Below are 19,195 nucleotides of genomic sequence, written 5' to 3' on the forward strand. Positions count from 1 at the left end.
CAGGGAGACAAAGAATGAGTATAGACAGAATGAACAGCAATAAAAGGAAAAATAAAAGAGTGAATTGTCTCAGAATGAAGGAGTAACAAAAGAGATATACAGCAGAGTTAAATAAGTGGATGATTCAGAACAATGAAAACTAGAAAGGGCCATTGGGTGTTATTAATAGGACATTGACTGGTGTACCTGAGGAAAGCAATTTCAACAGAATTCAAGAAATAGAAGCCAAATGGCAAGGGGTTGAAAAGTGAATAGATGACAGAAAAGTGAAAATAGGAATGATAGAGGTCTTGCACCATTTAGAAGTGAAGACTGATAGAAGGGTTTTTGTAGTGATAGAAACAGCTTGAGCATGCTATAGGTCAAAGGGGAAAAATTCAGCATTCAGAGATAAAAGATCTAGGAGCAAAAGAGGTTAAGGGAGCTCTTCGTGAATTAAGGATTTATAGAAGGCAAGAAGGAATGAAGGGAAATAGGAAAATGGAAAAAAAATCTATTATACTTAGCAGAAAGTTTGAAAAACATTGCTGAGAAATGTCATAGTTTTGAGGAAGTAAAGTAAGAAACAGAAAAAAATCAGGAATGAGATCTAGTTGTTACCAAAAAATGGCACATTCATTTTCCATTTTTTAAAAAAGTAGAAAAAATAAATCACAAAGAATTTGCTTTGTATAGTCCACATTTTGTCTCTGAAAAACTAATGAATAAGTAGTTTGAGATATAAATTAAGTTTACAAGAAAAAATATAAATATTTTTTGAAAAGATATTTTTCCTGAAATTGATATATATTGTTTTACATTATGAATCCTCTCTTATGTTTTGCTGTACACATAATTTTTTTTTATTTTACAAGATAGATTTTTAAAAAGATAGGTTTCCTACTAAAATCCATTTGACTTTTCTAAAATAACTCATTTGCAAAAGAATAATACTGTGTTAGAAAATAAGATAAAAAATTAAATTTAGCTAGTTCAAATACCAATAAAATATGTTAATCTATCATTTATTTAATCTTGATTTAAAAGAATTCCACAGGAGCCTGACTAAAAAGGTTTTGTGGGTTTCATCAAATCAAAAGCATTTGCAAAATCACTTCAGTCTTTCAATCGACCCAAAACACAGCTGGGTTTGTCCATCTCTTCATCATTATGCTTATTACTTATACCAAAGGTCTCTTTTGATTTCAAACAAACTGATAAATATATGAACATTTCTGTTAGCTAAGAGACAATTGTGGGCAAACATAGAAATCAATGTTTCCCAGAATACTTTCAATTCTATTTTAAATGACAAGATCATATTCTAAGATATAATTTAGACTTTATGATTCTTTGAATTTTAAGAGTTGATAACTTAAAAATTTACCATAAGAAAAGAGTTCATCAAATTAACCTAGCTAGAAGGCAATGACAAGAATGAGTTTTAATTAATCATCATTGCATTAGTCTATTACACTTACAACCATAGGTATACCCAGAGCCTTGGTGGGATGCATGGCACATCTGAGAACCTCCCAGAACACATAACTCACTCTCTATAGGAAAGGACCATCTCTTCCATATTAATCATCTTAAAGCTCATACATCACAAAGCATAGTTTTATGAATATTATCCAGTTTTTTTTTTGTAATTCCAAAAAACGATTCCTCTGACACTCTTCTCTATTATTTCTTGACAGATCAAGATAACTACTAGTATTTCTTCTCCAGTGGATGGAAACCTTTTGCAATGATTAGGACTCTTCATTAAGTAGAGTTCATTCCCTGATTTAGGACAAGAAACCCAATTGTTATAGAAGCAGTGGGTTTATAATGTCAACACTTAATGGATATCAAATAGCAGGAAGAGGGGGTTAAAATTTTGCTATTATAGATTTTCATCTCTGTTGATACTACTGGTAGAGACTTAAAAGTTAATAGATGCATATTATTGGAAAAAATAAATTGTTTTTTTAAAAGTTTAAAAAAACTAATGGGGTAGAATCGCCTTCTGAGCAATGGGGTTCAATTATTCTTTGTTATGTAAATAGGGATATTTTGTCAGTGTGAGTGCTTCCAGAACAGGTCTCTCTAAAGATGTCAGTATGGGTAGCACTAAAGGGAGTAGATAATTTTAAAGCTGTCTCACTTGTTTAGGTTTCATTTATAAAATCACACCCTGTATCTGAATCATCAGCAACTTCTTCTTCAGTTAGAGCCAGCACTATATAACATTAACTGTGAGCAAAAAGAAAGTAGGTCATGGTTTAATACTGATGATGTCAGGAATCAGCTATGTACAAGGCAGCTGCTAGCAAATGGTGAATGGAGTACAGGAGACCATGAAAAATGATTCTACTGTATTCTCCAAAGTGTGATTTCTTCTTTTAATAGCCCAAGTACATCTCTTATGGACACTTTAAAATTTCAAAAGACTTTCATTTAATATGGAAGTTATAAGTTTCCATTTAGATACATGAATTAAAGTACCATGCTGCTATTTATGAAATCACATATGTAAAATTTCAAAGGATTCAGTTTTCTAGTACCCATTGTTTTACCCTCTCTTCCTCAACAAATACGCCAGAACAAAATTATGATTGTCCATTTAAATCTGTAATTGGTGTGAAACTTCAATCTACCACCTATTCTACTATCCCCAAACCCATATTAATATTAAAGCTTTGTTATGGTAAACTGAGCCAAGATATTTGATAAATGATGGATACCTCATCAAACAAGTGGTCTATCAAGATACATTAAGATACAAATTGGAAGTAATTAGTTCATTCTCTACTTCTCCTTTAGACTCAGAGGTTCAATATCTCATTGAAAAAGATGAAAAGAGGGGTGGCTAGGTGGCATAGTGGATAAAGCACCAGCCCTGGAGTCAGGAGTACCTGGGTTCAAATCTGGTCTCAGACACTTAATAATTACCTAGCCATGTGGCCTTGGGCAAGCCACTTAACCCCATTTGCCTTGCAAAAAAAACCCCTAAAAAAAAACAGATGAAAAGAGAGGCTGCCATATTTTAAGAGGTAGGAAAAAAATACCATGGAATGACAGGGATAAATAGAAATAGAAGGGTTTCTGATAGTGCAAGGAAAGGAATTTATGGTTTAGAATTACTGCTTGATATAGTGAAAACAGTACTCTTTGAGTCTCACTGATATCACTGAAAATTAGGATAATATTACTTTTTTTGTTACCTATATTATAGGATTGCCATGAGTAACCAATGGAATAATCTAACTAATGTGCTTTGTAGTCATAAAAGAGTTATGATGAATATAGAGAATATATGTGTGTATGTGTAAACACCAAGGTGCTCTTTAAATATTAACTATTACATATATACATATTTATGTATGCATAAATATATGCATACACATATATGTGCTATTAATTTCACTTTCTTTAGCTTCTAGAATATTAGTCTGTACTTAACTGGGCATAATGAATATTTGATGTGATGAATCACAGTGAGTTGAATAACTTGCTGAGAGCACCAAAAACAGGTTTTCATCCTTGAGCATTCCTGAAAATATCATTTCTTGTTGATTAACCCTTTCTACATGTCATTTTTTTCTAATGGAAAAAGCTGACCTCACATGAACTCAACTTTAGCAACTCTCTAGATAAAGCTGTGGGGACCAAAAATGTCTACTTCAGTAGCTACGTTTTTTTAAAAAGTAACATAGTATATCAGTTTAATATCTCTAAGGGAAAATTTCATTTTCCATTTAAGAAAATTTTCATTAAGATATTTTTTATTACTCTTCAAATTAATTAACAGTGTTATGTTCCCATGTACATATTTCCTTCTTTCAACTCAATTACATATTATAGTATTTGCTACCAGATACAAGACTACAGTTATTTAAACAACCCTAAGTTATAGGAATAAAATCACTTTACTCCACCTTTCTACTCCTCCTAAAAAGAAAAAAAAACAATTCCTCACCAGTCTACATTCATAAATCTGCAAAATGCAACTGCCCCAAGTTAGTTATCTATGCTTGCTGGAAACTCTTAACATCTAATCTTCACCCATACCCATGTTCTTTGGTTAAATTTCTTAATAGTTCTTGAGAGGAATTGAATGTACATCTGTTTTAAAATTACAAGTTACTATGCCCCCCCGCCAAAAAAAAACCCAACCCCATGCATCTTGCTCTTTTCATGGTTCCGAGGGCAATTTTTAATATGCTTGATTCTGTAGGAATTTGTATTCAACTGGAAAATAAGAAATTTCTGGCTTCAAAAATGACATCTGAATGCCTTCAGATGATCTTTTAGATGAAAGTCAACAAGAGAATAAATGCTAGTTCAAAACTAGATATCCCCAGCATTTGTAAGAACATTTGATTGCTGAAACAGTCATATTTTTCATCTTTATCTAGTCATTAATGCTCTTCATTTCCCACTGAAGTTTTATTTTTTTAGGTGACTATGATAGATTTTTTAAAATCTTTATGAGGCTCCTATCTGGCTATTTGTTTCATTATCGAGATATCCCAAATAAAGAAAATAAGTTTCATATTTAAAAATTAACGATCTCTCTGCCATTCTATAATTTAAATGACTTAAAAATAAATTCTGTTGATTCCTAGCATGTCAGCTACAGGGTACTTAGGTCATCTTTAATGTTGTTTTTCAAAGTTCTGTTCTATTGTTTTCTTTGTTTATTAATAATCTATGGCCACTTTCAGGATATGATGCTGTTTGTTAGCAGGATGGAATTTTTCCAAGACAATGTCAATGGAGCTAACATTTATAGAAGAGTTTAATGAGACATAGAGTGCTTTCTCTGTGGCTATTCTTTCTAATAGAGTTTCAAGGTGTGATCATTTTAATAGCTTCTTGTCAGGAATGTTCTTTTGATTTGTTAGGAATTTAACCCTCCCTTCTTACTCCTACACCTCCAAATAAACTCTTTGAGATAAAAATATTTTATTAAAATCTGACAGAAAATTTCCAAACTCCAATCAAAGTCAAAACAATTCTTTGAATTGATTGATATGATCTACTTTAAACATTTCAAAAGTGGCACAAAAGTATAAATCTAAATTCAGTGCCTCTAAATCTGACATGATAGCCAATATTTCTGTTTCAGAACATACAATGAAAGTTTGCTGCAAAAATATGTGCACTAATAGCATATTTTTCTACTTGGTTCATTAGAGAATATTGGGACTAAATGCTGTTAACATTGAGGAAAGTAAAAAGAAAAGCTACTGTGACCAAAAGTAGGATAATCTTGAATATATTTATCAAAAAAGGAAAAGAATCTTTAATTAAATAATAGAGGAGACTTGAAATGCAAGCTTGGAGAATTGGTCTTTGAGTTAAAAAAAAACTAGCTTCAAGTGCTGTCTCTGACATCTACTAGCAATATTATCTTGTTATAATGGGGGTCTTGAATAAACACAGAGGACCTGGTATAGCATCTCTCCATAGAAGTAGGTTCTGTAAGATTAGTGTCATATTTTATGGTCTATTGATTACATCAGTTATTCAAGCATAAATCTTTTTTTACAAATAATTCCTAAATTTATTTTATAATTATGGGTACCAAATTGACAATGAGTAGTTCAAAAATGAAGTAGACTCTGCAGGAACCTACTTCCAGCAGAGTCATGATGAATGTAAGTTGCTTAGAGAGATTGTAGAGCATCCATGGACACTTTCTTACTGATTGTGGTCAGTTAGCTGCATGATGATGAAGAGGAATGCTCATTCATTGGCTTTGGGGGTATTCAAAAAGGCTGTCATACTTGGGTTACGCCTTTTTGACTCCTTGGTCTTTGTCTTATTGTTTTCAGCTGCACTCTGGTGATGTGCAACTCCTGATATAATTCAAGTCTTTTCTCTCTGAGGTCATATTGTCTAACAATAGGGAGAAAATAGCTGGAAGAGGCTTGAACCAATAGTAATAGAGAAAAAAGAATCCAACCCTTCAGGGACAAATTTAATAAGTCTGATTCTGAGATAATCAGTGGGAATATACATGATGTACTGGGTAAGACACTTACCCTTTAAATTTTCCCAGGTAATTCTCAAAGTCTACAAGTTGCAGAATAGATATGAACCTGTATTGATAGAGGGAATTTCCTCCACTTGACTCCCTTTGTACCAAACCTCTCCTTACATAGTCCAAAGTACCAAGAGAATCCTATGCATCTAGCATACAGTCTCCATTCCTTAAGAGTGTTTCTCAGTTGTCCTTGCTGAAAATTTCTAAATCAATAAACTCTTCTCCTGGTAGTATGACCTTAACTATCTAAACATTCCTCATCCCTTTTCAGTAGTGCTCAATTCCTGATTGTCTTCTGGAAGACACAAAAAACAAATTTCTCTTTCATTATATACTCTGTCAATGTTTCTGAATGCTTGCTTTTCTTCTTTACTTCTTTAAAAAATTAGTTCTTTAAAGACTCTTTTTGGAAGACTAGTTAACATTTTTCTTAATTCATAAAAACTTGTAATGATCTCCTGCTTTGAACTTTCCCATAATCAAGCATATATTTTATTATCTATTAACCACTTCAGTTATTCAGATATACACCTTTTTCCAAATAATTTATAAATTTACTTTATATTTGTTAATAGCAAGTTTACAATGAATAGTCCAAAATGAAATGGGCTACCTTATAAGTTATTGAGTTTTCCATCATTTGAGACCTCTAAGGAGTGAATAACTATTTATTTATGAAATTTTTATAGGGAGATTGCTTTTAAAGATACAAATTGGACTAGATAATCTCTGGGGTCATTCCCAGTGCTAAGATTCTGTGATTTTACTAGAGAAGAAAAGAAAAAAATGCTAGACTGGCATTATTCAAATATATTAATTTTACCTTTATTTAATTTTCTTGTGTCATCTCTAATTTGGGGCTGAGAAATTTTTAAAAAGTGAATTTTATTTGGGGGGGAAAAATCAAACCTCCTTTTCTTTCTCCACAATTTTTTTCCTAAAGTTTGTATTGAATATTCTTTAGTGGGGCTGCTAGGTGGCGCAGTGGATAGAGCACTAGCCCTAAAGTCAGGAGGACCTGAGGTCAAATGTGTTCTCAGACATTTAATAATTACCTAGATGTGTGACCTTGGGCAAGTCACTTAACCCCATTGCCTTAAATAAATTTAAAAAATCAGATCACTTAGAGAGCACCTGATAGCTGAATAGTGTTGAAAAGTTGTTGTTTAGTTATTTTTCAGTTGTAGCTGACTTCAAAATCCCATTTGGGATTTTCTTGGCAAAGATATTAGAGTGATTTGCCATTTCCTTCTCCAGATCATTTTACAGATGAGGAAACTGAGACAAATAGCATTAAGAGACTTGCCTAGGCTCACACAGTAAGTATCTGAGGTCAAATTTGAACTCTGGAAGATTCATCTTCCTAATTCTAAACCTGGCACTCTACCTACTCTGCCACCTAGCTGTCTTGGAAAAAAACTCTTAGAAGATGGCTAAAAACCATTCTCAAAAGGAAAAACTTGAAAGTCTTAATTAAATCCTCTCTCTCCCTCTTTTTTGGCTCAGCTTTCCTTCCTTTTTAGCCTAAAACAGCAGTGCAATGCTTTTTTCCTCTAGGTAAGAAACTATAATCCTTCAGTATGTAATATAATTAAACCCTTCTCCCCTTCATACTTCCCTTTAAGTGATAGGATATATTAACAGATAAAATCCTAATCAACCAATATCTTCTTTACTGAGAAATAAGGGCTTGAAGTCATTCTCTTGAAGTGAGTCTTCACCTAATAAAGAAAGTCACATTATCCTTTCCATACAGAGAATAGATTCCAAAGAGATACTTAGCTTATTTTCCCCCTCTTTTCTAACTTTCCTTTATAATTTGAAAGTGAATGATAATCTACTAGAGGCTCAGAACTCTTCATCAAAATATGTATTTGATCTTTACAATATGTTTGAAGCAAACTGCAGTCTACACAAATTCCTACAATGTCTCAGAAAATGAGCTGTCCAGAGTCATACAGTATTCGTCACTATGGCTAGACATGCTAAGTTTCCGGATACTGTTTAAAAAGGGGGCAAAAATGTGAAAAGACATAAAAGGAAATAATAGGCACTAAGATGTGTGTGTGTGTGTGTGTGTGTGTGTGTGTGTGTGTGTGTATACGTGTATATATATATAAGACTGTGAATACAGTGAAGAATCCCTCATTCTTGGAAGTTCTGGTTTAGAGTTTCACTGAGTCACATATCATTCAGCTGTGTCCATTAGATCAGATATAGGCAGATGATACACAGCTGCACTTCCAGTCCCTACAAATCCTATGAGGCAGACTGACATTTTACCTAATTATCTTTGTAATGTTTAATCATGGATATCTTCATGGTAGGGGGAAGCCATGCAAATCTGATATTTAGAGTTTTGACTGCCTTCACATCGTAATATGGAACAAAAAAATCACAATGAATTGTTACTGATTGTTCCATGAAAACTCCAAGTGAAGATGCTGAGAGATAGATTTTTTAAAAACTAGATAATATAATGCAAAGTCTACAACATTGCACTGTGAAATGCACTCTTTTTAAGGTGGCTCCTTAAAATATGGCAACTGAAGATGTAATTCAGTTAATGATGGTTCTTAACTTAAGTGGTATCTTCAAAAACGCAAACTAAAATGAAATCTACTGGACTTCCTCTGGCTTATTGCTTAAGCTGTAATTTTTACCATCACTTAGGTGTGCCTATAGTATTCTGGGAAGCAAACATATGTTTTAAAATGCAACCAACTGCGGAATAAGGCAGTAAATGTCTATTTTCAGTCTCTACATTTGCTTTTGAAGGTTTTATCAATATGTTTCAAACCAAAAAGATTTATCAACTTCCTTATTTTAAATGTCTGTATTAAAACTTACAATGGTGATGATTTTTACAACTATTTATGAGATATAACATGAGATACAGTAAAGTCCCTTGATTCAGTAATATGACAACTGTTTCATCTTTGCTCCATTTTCTAACATTCCCTAGTGCTGCTTCCTTCACATCATTTAAAAGTTTACAGTGGATGAAAGTTACTATATTCTTTTTATAGGATTTCTTTCTTGCCCTAAAAATCACAGGAGGCATATACTTTTTCTCTGTATCTACTTCTATCCATCTCTGTCTCTGTCTAGTACTCCCTAATTCAAACTCAGATACACAGGTCTGGAAATAACTGTAATTTTTTTAAAAAAAAATTTATTTTATAAAAAATACTACACAATCTATTTCTACTTTTGTCTCCTTGAGTATTCCCTTTAAATTTCATCAAAATTAGTCAATATGCTATCATTAAAATATGCCTACAAAAATATTTTTTCTAGGTCTTCATAATAATCTTCCTATGAAGATAGTACATTGGATGGAGTACCATAACTGGAATCAGGAAGCCTTGAGTTAAAATTTAGAATCAGATAACTACAAGCATTATAACCTGTTTTAACTTAACCTGTCTTCTTCAGTTTCCCCCTCTGTAAAATACAGACAATAAGAAGGTTTTTTGAGAAAATAATGCACTTCTGCAAACTTTGAAGTGCTATATAAAAGTTAACTTTCTGTTACTGTCTGTCTGTCTGTCTGTCTCTCTCTCTCCCCATCTGTCTGTCTGTGTGTGTGCCTCTCTCTCATTCTCTCTATTTCTCTCTCTCCATGTATTTATATATGTGTGTGTGTGCATACTATTATATATACATATATATATAAATATAAATATATACATATAATTGTTATTATGGTAAACTGACAGGTAGTATGCTCTCATTTATCATTTTTGCTTCTGTCATTTTTCCTATTTGCATTGATATGGGGAAAAGAGTTGCCGGCCTTTCTAGTGAAGTGTAAAAGGGTATATTTTATCTCCTTTCTTAAGCATTCTTTAAACCCATCTTAGTGTTTTGTTGGCTACAAGAGCAAAAGTTTGTTTTCAAAATAACTATAGAAGAGCTAAACTAGGATTGTGCCCATTTATAATGCATATGCATGTTGACAATCAGTTTTCAAAACCTCATAATCTCTGGATTGCAAAAACCCTTGTTTCAGGAATATAATACCTGGGTCATCTTTGCTCCATTTTGTGACACTCCTGAGCACCGCCTCCATTGAGAAAAGCCCTTCATATCATTTAAAAGTTTATAATGGATGAAGCTTAATTAATTAAATTTTAAAACAATGCATACATATCATCTTGTATATTTTATTCCATTGTATATCCATAAGTACTATTATTAGATTGTAAATTTCTTGAGAGAAGGGATTGTTTCATTCTTTGCTTTTTTATCTTCTTGGTCTAACCCAGTAATTGGCATAGTAGGTACTAAATAAATGACTTTTGATTAATAGATAGATTGTTCATGGTAATATTGGGGAAATTTTAGTGTGTATGTATTTTGATGCCCACATTTTCTTCCAATAGCTTCCTGAGAACGAAGGGGCTTCTCTTAAAGGAATTATAGATTTTAATGGAGAAGAAAAGCCTACTATTGACCAGTCATGTGACCTTGTTTCAATCACTCAATTGCTTTGTTCCAATAAAAGTATGTATAAAATCAGAGGTTGGATTATATGCTTCCTTTAAGGTTCTTTCTGGCTCCTAATTTCTATGAATGTATAAATTCAAATAGAAATCTAATCAATTTAAATTACAGTGGACCTGGAGGCAAAAAAATCTAGATTTGAATCTGACCTTGGGAAAGTTATTTTACTTCTCCAAGATTCCGTTTTCTCAACTTTCAAATGGTCATAATACTTATAACTAGTGCATAAGCCTATTATGAGGAAACCGTATTATAAATTATAAAGTACCGCATTATTGTGAAGAATGTGAAATTTTCCTCATATATCATAAAAATATCCAATCCAAATTAAAATTTACTCTCAATTGAACCACTTTCAAAATGCAAAATCAATTCTATATGAACCAAGACCCTCTGTTTCTTACATCTTGATCCAATCACCCTTACACGAATGATCCATTTGCCCTTTAAAGCACACAAAATTACCCCTTTGTTATATGAGCATTGTCTGAATCATTCCAGGCAAGAAACTTACTCAAATTCGAAAACAAATCCATATTGCACAATGAACAGTGCTAGGAATACCCACCCTCCTTTTGGAGCATGTTCCTTGTGGGTTAGCACTTACTAGTATGAAACAGCAGTCAAAAATCTAGGAATTACTGTTAATTCAGTAGAGCAAGCCAAGTGAGGAATGGAAAAGCCCAAAGTATGAAGTGGATGAGCAAAAGCAGAAATAAAGAGAAAACCCTATGGTGACAAGGAAAAGCAACTGGCTTGGGGGGGGGGGGGGATGTGGAGGATGATATCGATGGAGTCAACCAGCAATGATTACATCTTAAAACCTGGGGACGTTATTTGCCATGAGGTTTTGTTGTGTCCTGTTTCCCAGACAGGGTGCTTAAGCAGCCATATCTTTAAATTGCCTGTCTATAACAGCTGCTTCTGCTGCCACCACAGAAAGAGAAATTATATCTTTCAATCCTTCATTTTATCCCTCTTACCTATAATCCTCTAGTTCCAGTCTGTCTGACCACTTGACAAGGCTTTTTTTAATTAGTGTGGCTTTTTTTGTGGGGTGGGGGGTGGGGGAGATGATTCTTAAATATGCTCTACATATACAGAAGAGTAGACAGCCTTGGAAACTCTTGATGAGAAGAAAAATATCCTGCTGGGAATATAAAATGGCAAGCAGAGCATGGAATAATGATTCTCATAATTGAGATTGTCATGTGCCTTATTAGAAGCCATCATTTACCTGGGGGTCTGGCTTGAAATATGCTAAGATATTTCACACATTTTACATAAGGGGTTTTTCAAAGTCTCACTGATTTATTTTAGCATCTGTATTGTTTTGTTAGGGCTTCCGAAAGGCTTTTCTTTGTAAGTGGAAAAAAAGTGAAGATGAAAGCTGTCATTCACATCCAGGGCTACACTTGGTGGCAACGAGATACTTATAATAACTGCCCTGATGAGACAGGTGGAGCTTTTTACAAGTGCCAGTCTCTTTTAATGGGTGTTTAGGAACCTGGCTGCTCTATCACCCAATGGATGTGGCAAGTATTTGATGAAAGGCAGTAAACAACATTAATTATGAAAGATATCTGTTAATGAGAGGAAGGGAAGCGACAGATTTTTCATGTTTGTGTGTTGCAATACAGCTTTTCTTTGGAAAGGAGACAGAATGAAGTATCTTGGGGTAGTAATTTAAGGAAATGGCTCACCTGAGTCATTGCCTAATTTTCATCATAGCAGACTCATCTCTCTGCTGAACCTAGGAGATCTCACATTTCAGAAGCTTCTGTACAACAGGAATGGATCAAAGTACCCTCAGCTACCTTTGTCTTCTGGTTGACACATCTATCATGATTCCTAGACAAAGCAAAAAAAAAAAGGAGAGGGCAGGAGTAGATAAGAGATGAAGATTAAACCAAAGCTCAGAAATGGATAAAGAAATAAACTCAAATGCTTACTAGTATAAGGCCAATGTCACTGAAGAGTTCTAACTCTTCATAGATTCCCCATTTTCAAAAACTACCTATAAAAAATCCCTTTCTATCAACAATAGAATCTTTTTGAGAGATCCTTAAATGATAAATTAGATGATTTTGGCCATATATTTCCAAGCAATTTTAAGGTTTTCTTTCTTTCCTCTTTATAACAGACTTAAAAAGTTTAAAATTCACATTCACATTGTACTTTAAAATTCCCAAGTACTTTCCATTTAATAGACCTAGGTAGGTAGTATAAATGCTCTACTAATTATACATCCACTCTACAAATGAAGACACTGAGGAACTCAAGAGACCAAACATGACTAAGAAGTTTCTAAAGAGTGATCTGTATCCATATCTCCAAGTTATACATTCAGTATTTATATATGTGTGTGTGTGTGTGTGTGTGTGTATAGATAGATTGATAAATAGATAGATGAATATATATAAGATGCCATACTAGCTTTAGAAATATCCCAAATTTGACTTTAACATTTTAAAAATAAATGTATTAAAGAATTCAAGAAATATGTTGTTGATTATAGATATATCTTGGAGAACTTTTTTGTTTGTTTAGTGTGATTTAAAAATCTGATTTTTGGGGGCAGCTAGGTGGCGCAGTGGGTAGACCATTGGCCCTGGAGTTAGGAGGACCTGAGTTCAAATATGACCCCAGACACTTAATAATTACCTAGCTTTGTGGCCTTGGGAAAGCTACTTAACCCCATTGCTTTGCAAAAACCTAAAAAAAAAATCTGACTTTGGAGTTTCTTGAGAGGAAAAAATATGTGTTTCCAGTTTACTTCTGAATAGTCCATTTTATCCATGCTACAGCAATTTTATATCACATATTAATGCAGAGCTTTCATGTAGAAAAATATTTGAGCCTACCATGTTATAGATCTTTAAAATTACTTTTCAGTCAACTTAATTTATTAAGTTAAAAACTTAATAAAAGATGTTTCTCCTCATAATACTAGGCCCAGGAATTAAAGTTCTGACATCTTGGAAAATAATGCAATGACTATATTCAATATTTGGAAATATAAATTTATTTATGTGGTCTTCACAAAAATCATCAGTAATATATACCTTTTCCTGTGACTTATTTTGTTTCGTTATTTGCCATTTTAAGAATATACTACATTTACTTGATATATTTCACAAACTCTACATATTGCTTTTCTTCTCATCTTCTCTGATGTTTGTTAATATCAAACTGTAGTAGAAGAAAATAAATCAGAAAAGATGCTAAGTAACTTTGAGTCAGACGAACTGGATTTGAGACGAAGTTTTGTCACTTGATAACCTTAAGCAAGTTAGTCATTTTCCTTCTCTGTTTTAGAATATTGCTTACTGCCAAAATTAGGAAGTTTAACTAGGTGGCCACTTTAATATTCTGTGATTCTGACTTGCTTTTAAGCAAATTTATGGTGGAGGTAGAGCAAAATAATTCTCAAGAGCCAGTTGTTAATGTTAAGAGTGAGCACTGTCACTTGAAGAATTGACTAACTAAAAATCAACATTTAATTTATTATTTTGTTGGTTGTTAATGCTTAAGAAACAATAAAATGTTCAGAATGCAGATTTAGTTTAAAACTTTTTCCTTTTTAGCTATTTAAAATAACTAGTCAGTATAAGCTTGGAATATTGCTGTGGTGTTGGAAATGATAAACTGATGAATTTGGAAAAATGTGGAAATATTTGGATTTATGAAGAAAGATGCTGTCCATCTTCAGAGAAACAAAAGGAAATAAGTATAGTACAATCTTATATATGACATGTATCTCATATATGACATATATCTTATATATGACATGTAAAAATGTGTATGTATACAAATGATTGTAATATCTGTTTGTGTTTGTGGATATATGAGTATGTATGCATATATGAATATATCCATAATCATATATATCCATACTTAACTGTAGCCCTCTTGGGGAGGGAAAAGAAAAATAAAGTAAAAAATTTACAACAAAGAACCAAAGAAAATCTTCAAGGTAGTAAAAAAAGGTGGACACTTTGGTAAAAAAAAGTTTTTTCTGTATATTTTTTTCCCTCAGAGAACTAATTGCTAATCATTCAAAAATCCATTACTGTATATTACCATTAATTAAAATGATTATAGACTGTAAACATTTTTTAAAATTATATCTCAATGACTCTAGGAGGTGGGTACCACAGGCATCATCCATAATTTACAGGTAGGTACTGCTGAGGCTTAGAGTTTTAAATGATTTGATGCACAGTTTGTGTCAGAGGTCAAATTAAAACCTGAATCTTTATGATTTTAAATATAGCACTGGATTCTCAAATTTTGATTCATGCTTTTATGTCTCTTAATAATATATTTGAGTGAATATGAATGTTCCTGCTTTCTGAAAGGTTTTTGTCTTTAACAATTATTCATATATCCCCTAAATGTTCTTACCAAAACCTCCTTAGCTTTACTCCCATATAACTCACAGATCCCATTACTTGCAACCTCACCTCCCTCCCTTACACTCATTTAGCAATAAAATATTAAAATACAGGAAAAGGTGAGGACCATTATGGATAGATGCAATAAATAGAATTTTCAATTTTTTATAATTATATTGCAAGACCCTAATTTAATATTATTTCATCAGAGGTTATATAAAAAAGTAGTAGCATTCTAAAATTTTAAAAAATAAATTTATTTATTTTTTTCTCAATTACATGTAAAGATAGTTTTTAACAATCACTTTTTGGTGAGGTTTTAAATTTCACATTTTCTACCTTCCTCTCTTCTCTTTTCCCTCCTCTTGATAGAGAGTAATACAATATAGGTTATACATAAACACAGGTATACAATATAACATGTGTGTTAATCACTTTTGCACATTAATCATGTTGTGAAAGAATAATCAGAATAAAAAGGAAAAAAAGCACAAGAGGGGCAAAACCATAAAGCATTAAAAATTGAAAAATTGAAAATAGTAAGCTTTGGTCTGCATTCAGACTTCATAGTTCCTTCTTTAGATATGGATGGCATTTTCCATCAGACATCCTGTAGAATTATCTTTGATTACTGTACTCTTGAGAAGAGCAAGTCCATCATAGTTGATTATCACATAATGTTGCTAATAATGACATTTAAAAAAATTCCATCAATTACAATCTACCTTGTTAAAAAGTATGTTCAATAGAGGGAAAATTTTCATTATTTAGCCAAAATTGGAATGATTTGCTCTAGGAAGTAATGGATCCCCATCTCATGGAAAGTTTTCAAACAAATGTTGGAGAGTCACTTTAAAGGTCTGTTTTAGCAATGATTATTTTATCAATCAATAAGCATTAGTTTGTTGTTTTGTTTATTTTTTTTTTGTCAGAGAACTTGATTTCACAGCCACAGCGGTCCTTTCCAAATACAAAATAAAATGATTCTGCTACTTAGTACTGTGTAGAAATTTGGTATTATTTGTTTTATACATTTGAGAGAAGATGAAGGAAAAGGAGAAGGAGGAGGAGGAGGAAGTGAAGAGGAAGGAAAAGAAGAAGGAAAAGGGAGAAGAGAAGAGAAGAGAAGAGAAGAGAAGAGAAGAGAAGAGAAGAGAAGAGAAGAGAAGAGAAGAAAGAGAAGAGAAGAGAAGAAAGAAGAGAAGAAAGAGAAGAGAAGAGAAGAAGAAGCAGGAGGAGGAAAAGGAGAAAGAAGGAGGAGAAGAAAGGAGAAGGAGAAGAAAGGAGAAAGAGAAGAAGGAAGAAGATGAAGAAAAGAAGAAGGAAAAGCAGCAGCAGCAAAGAGTTCTTAAACACTGGCATTTTGTTTTTGGTTTTTTTTTACATTATGTGCACACATTTCACTATTCCCATCAAAAGTCTAAGGTTTCAGTGGGAAAGCCAGGGAAAAATTTTCACTGTGCTAATGAATACCATCTCTTTCACATGGTATTATAGGCTAAGGGGAATATCTAATGAACCATTCTTTCATGTTTATGCTCATTTGGATATGTACATTATTAAAAATGAATACAAATCCCCTTCTATATTGTATACAGATAAAGTTCATTAAGTCAAAAAACTAAAGAAGAAAAGTTGATCTCAGAAACAAATAGTATTTCTAGGGTAGAAATACATTTTAGTTCATGGTATTAGTACAAAACCTTAGTATGGTCACAGCAACTGTCTATTGTTCTTAATAAAATCAATGTTTTACAACAGTGCTCTTTTGTTAGAACTTTGAAGTAATTAGATGCTTAATTTTTTGTGATGTTTCAAGTGGATGCAAAAATTCAATGTCATAAGGAAACATGAGGGGAAAATAAGAATTCAAAAATATGTTCTCCACTGACCCTTGCAGTGAATTTTTGAAAAATGTGTTAAAACATTTTTTTCAATTAAAATATCCCCAGTGCAATTTCTTGGTCTATTACCTCTGACATCCACTGTTAATTATATTTTTAACCTGTTAATGATATAACATTTTCCAAGGCCTGTTAATCTTACTCTAAGGTTTTCTCTGAAAGTGTGCCAGTTTAGCAAGAGGGTATATTTTATTGAATAGAAGCAAGCATGTGGGCAACGTCCATGTAAAATAATGAGGGCTTTGCTGGAGGCTTTATGATAATATTAGGTATCGATGAACACTAATTGTCAGAATTGTGGATATCTGAGGAGGGGAAATCTGATCAAAAGGTCATTCTTCTAGTCCTTGTAAATTCTTCTAATATTTGAATGAATGGGGGAGGGGGAACTCACTTTTCAAGTTCTTAAGATCTGTGCACAAGTAAGATGTGACTGAAATCAGAGTAGGCTTATTAAATGCTGAAGTTAACTTAAAAACTATCCTTTAATTTAAGGTTCTCTTTTTAACCTCTTATGGTTGCTGATTTCAACAATACCCCTCCCCACCATGAATTTTAAGTTATCAAAAACATGTCAGCCAGAAGTCTCAACTGGCTTTGCAAAAAACAAAAACTTTACAAATATTCTCTCTCTCTCTCTCTCTCTCTCTCTCTCTCTCTCTCTCTCTCTCTCTCTCTCTCTCTCTCTCTCTCTCTCCCTCCCCCTCTCTATTCCTGTCTTTCTCTGTTTCTCTCTGTCTCCATTTCTCTGTCTCTGTCTCTGTTTCTCTCTGTCTTCATTTCTCTGTCTCTGTCTCTGTCTCTGTCTCTATCTCTGTCTCTCTCTGTCTCTCTGTCTCTCTGTCTCTCTCTCTCTCTCCTCTCTCTATTCCTGACTCTGTCTCTCTTGTCTCTTTCTCTTGTCTCCCTCTTGCTCTTTTCTCCCTGGTCTCTTCACCTTTTTTCCCTGTTCACATCTTAATAATTCTTCAAACAAAATCCTGTTCTTCCTTTGTGTTTCATCTTTTTTTTTCCTCCTGTACTCACTGACATCTGACCAGGGTGGTGTGAAGGCAAATCAGAGAACACCACTTCTGGATGCCAGTAGCAGCAAAGGAACAAGCCAGGAACCCCAAGTTCACCAGCTAAAACTTGCAAACTTGGCAAGGTTTGGATGCCAAGGTTGAAATCTCTAATAAACCTCTCACTGCATCTCCAGTGATGATACCCTGGGGGTCAGGGGTGGAGACTCTTTTTTTTTTTAATAGAAAACACATTCACAAGGATTCGATGCTATCTAGTTAAACCCTTCTGTGGAGTAGTTTTTACTTCTTGTCATACTGCCTCCCCCACCTCCAATTCCCCAGCAACACACACACACATACACACACACACACACACAGACAAATTTATACACGTATATTACATATACACTCTGGGGTGATCCAGAGTTAATTCTTAGTGGCACAGTACTATATAATCAGTTGAGGTTTCTCTCGAGTTTGAGGGTTTTTTCCTCCTCCTTTCTGGTGAACATGTGCTTTAGACTTTTAAAAATAAGATATCCTACCACCGAACGTCTCCCCCCCCCCCCTTCAGACTGTAAAGACTTTTTTAGGTTAAACATTTGCTGAGCTTGATGCAATCAAGTATAATTTCAGTCTCCTTGAAATATTCATTCCGGCTTCTCCAAAATGGCACATGTGTCAGCTTTCAGTCATCCTCACTGGTGTATTGCACATGAAATCTATTTTCCCCGAGAAAATGGAATCTTTGTGCCTTTGTCTCCTAGCTGGCTGCTTTCAGGCCTGTTTTGGCAGGAGCTTTGACTGTCGAGGCACTGGGGGGAGGGGCCTCGCAGTCATTTGTCAGCTTTTCTCGCATCTGTAATTTCTGTCCACTCAGCAGTATTAGAGGGGCTTAGGAAAGGGGCTGGGGCGCAGGAGGGAGGGAGGCGACTGTGCTTGTATGTCTGTGTGTGTGTGTGTGTGTGTGTGTGTGTGTTTGTGTGTGTGGTAGAGAGCATGTAGCTGATGAAAGTCAAACTCAAAATAACTGCCAGACATTAACGGTCGGGAGGGGGGAAGTGGAAAGAGGGAGAGAGAAAGGGAAGTCGGAGAAACTTTTAAAGGATGTTTGAATTAGAAGGGTTAGGACTTTGGAAATAATACATTCATTAAAATGGCCCGCAGTAAAATCTTTAGATCTGGTCTTAGAAACTCTTCCATAATCGCCCCCCCCCATGTGTTACCGGTTTCAATGCTTTTGAGGTTGGCAATGGTTCATCAAATTCTATTTTAATTTTTCCACTAGTGGCTTCTGGTTATTTCAGCCCTCATTTCCTTCTGACTAAAATGACAGCCTAATTAAACATCTGTTTTTTTTCTTTT

At 33.7% G+C, this 19,195-nt stretch overlaps 1 long non-coding RNA gene across 1 annotated transcript in view; it reads right to left on the reverse strand.

Moving 5' to 3' along the window:
* Positions 1 to 19,195, reverse strand: part of LOC141512934 (uncharacterized) — a 95,041-nt gene that overhangs the window by 37,457 nt on the left and 38,389 nt on the right. The window contains exon 2 of the long non-coding RNA XR_012475635.1: positions 12,229 to 12,376. This is a non-coding gene — a long non-coding RNA (uncharacterized LOC141512934). The remainder of the gene's footprint in view (positions 1 to 12,228; positions 12,377 to 19,195) is intronic.

This window comes from Macrotis lagotis, chromosome 2 (genome assembly GCF_037893015.1).
Source record: "Macrotis lagotis isolate mMagLag1 chromosome 2, bilby.v1.9.chrom.fasta, whole genome shotgun sequence".
Classification (NCBI taxonomy): domain Eukaryota; kingdom Metazoa; phylum Chordata; class Mammalia; order Peramelemorphia; family Peramelidae; genus Macrotis; species Macrotis lagotis.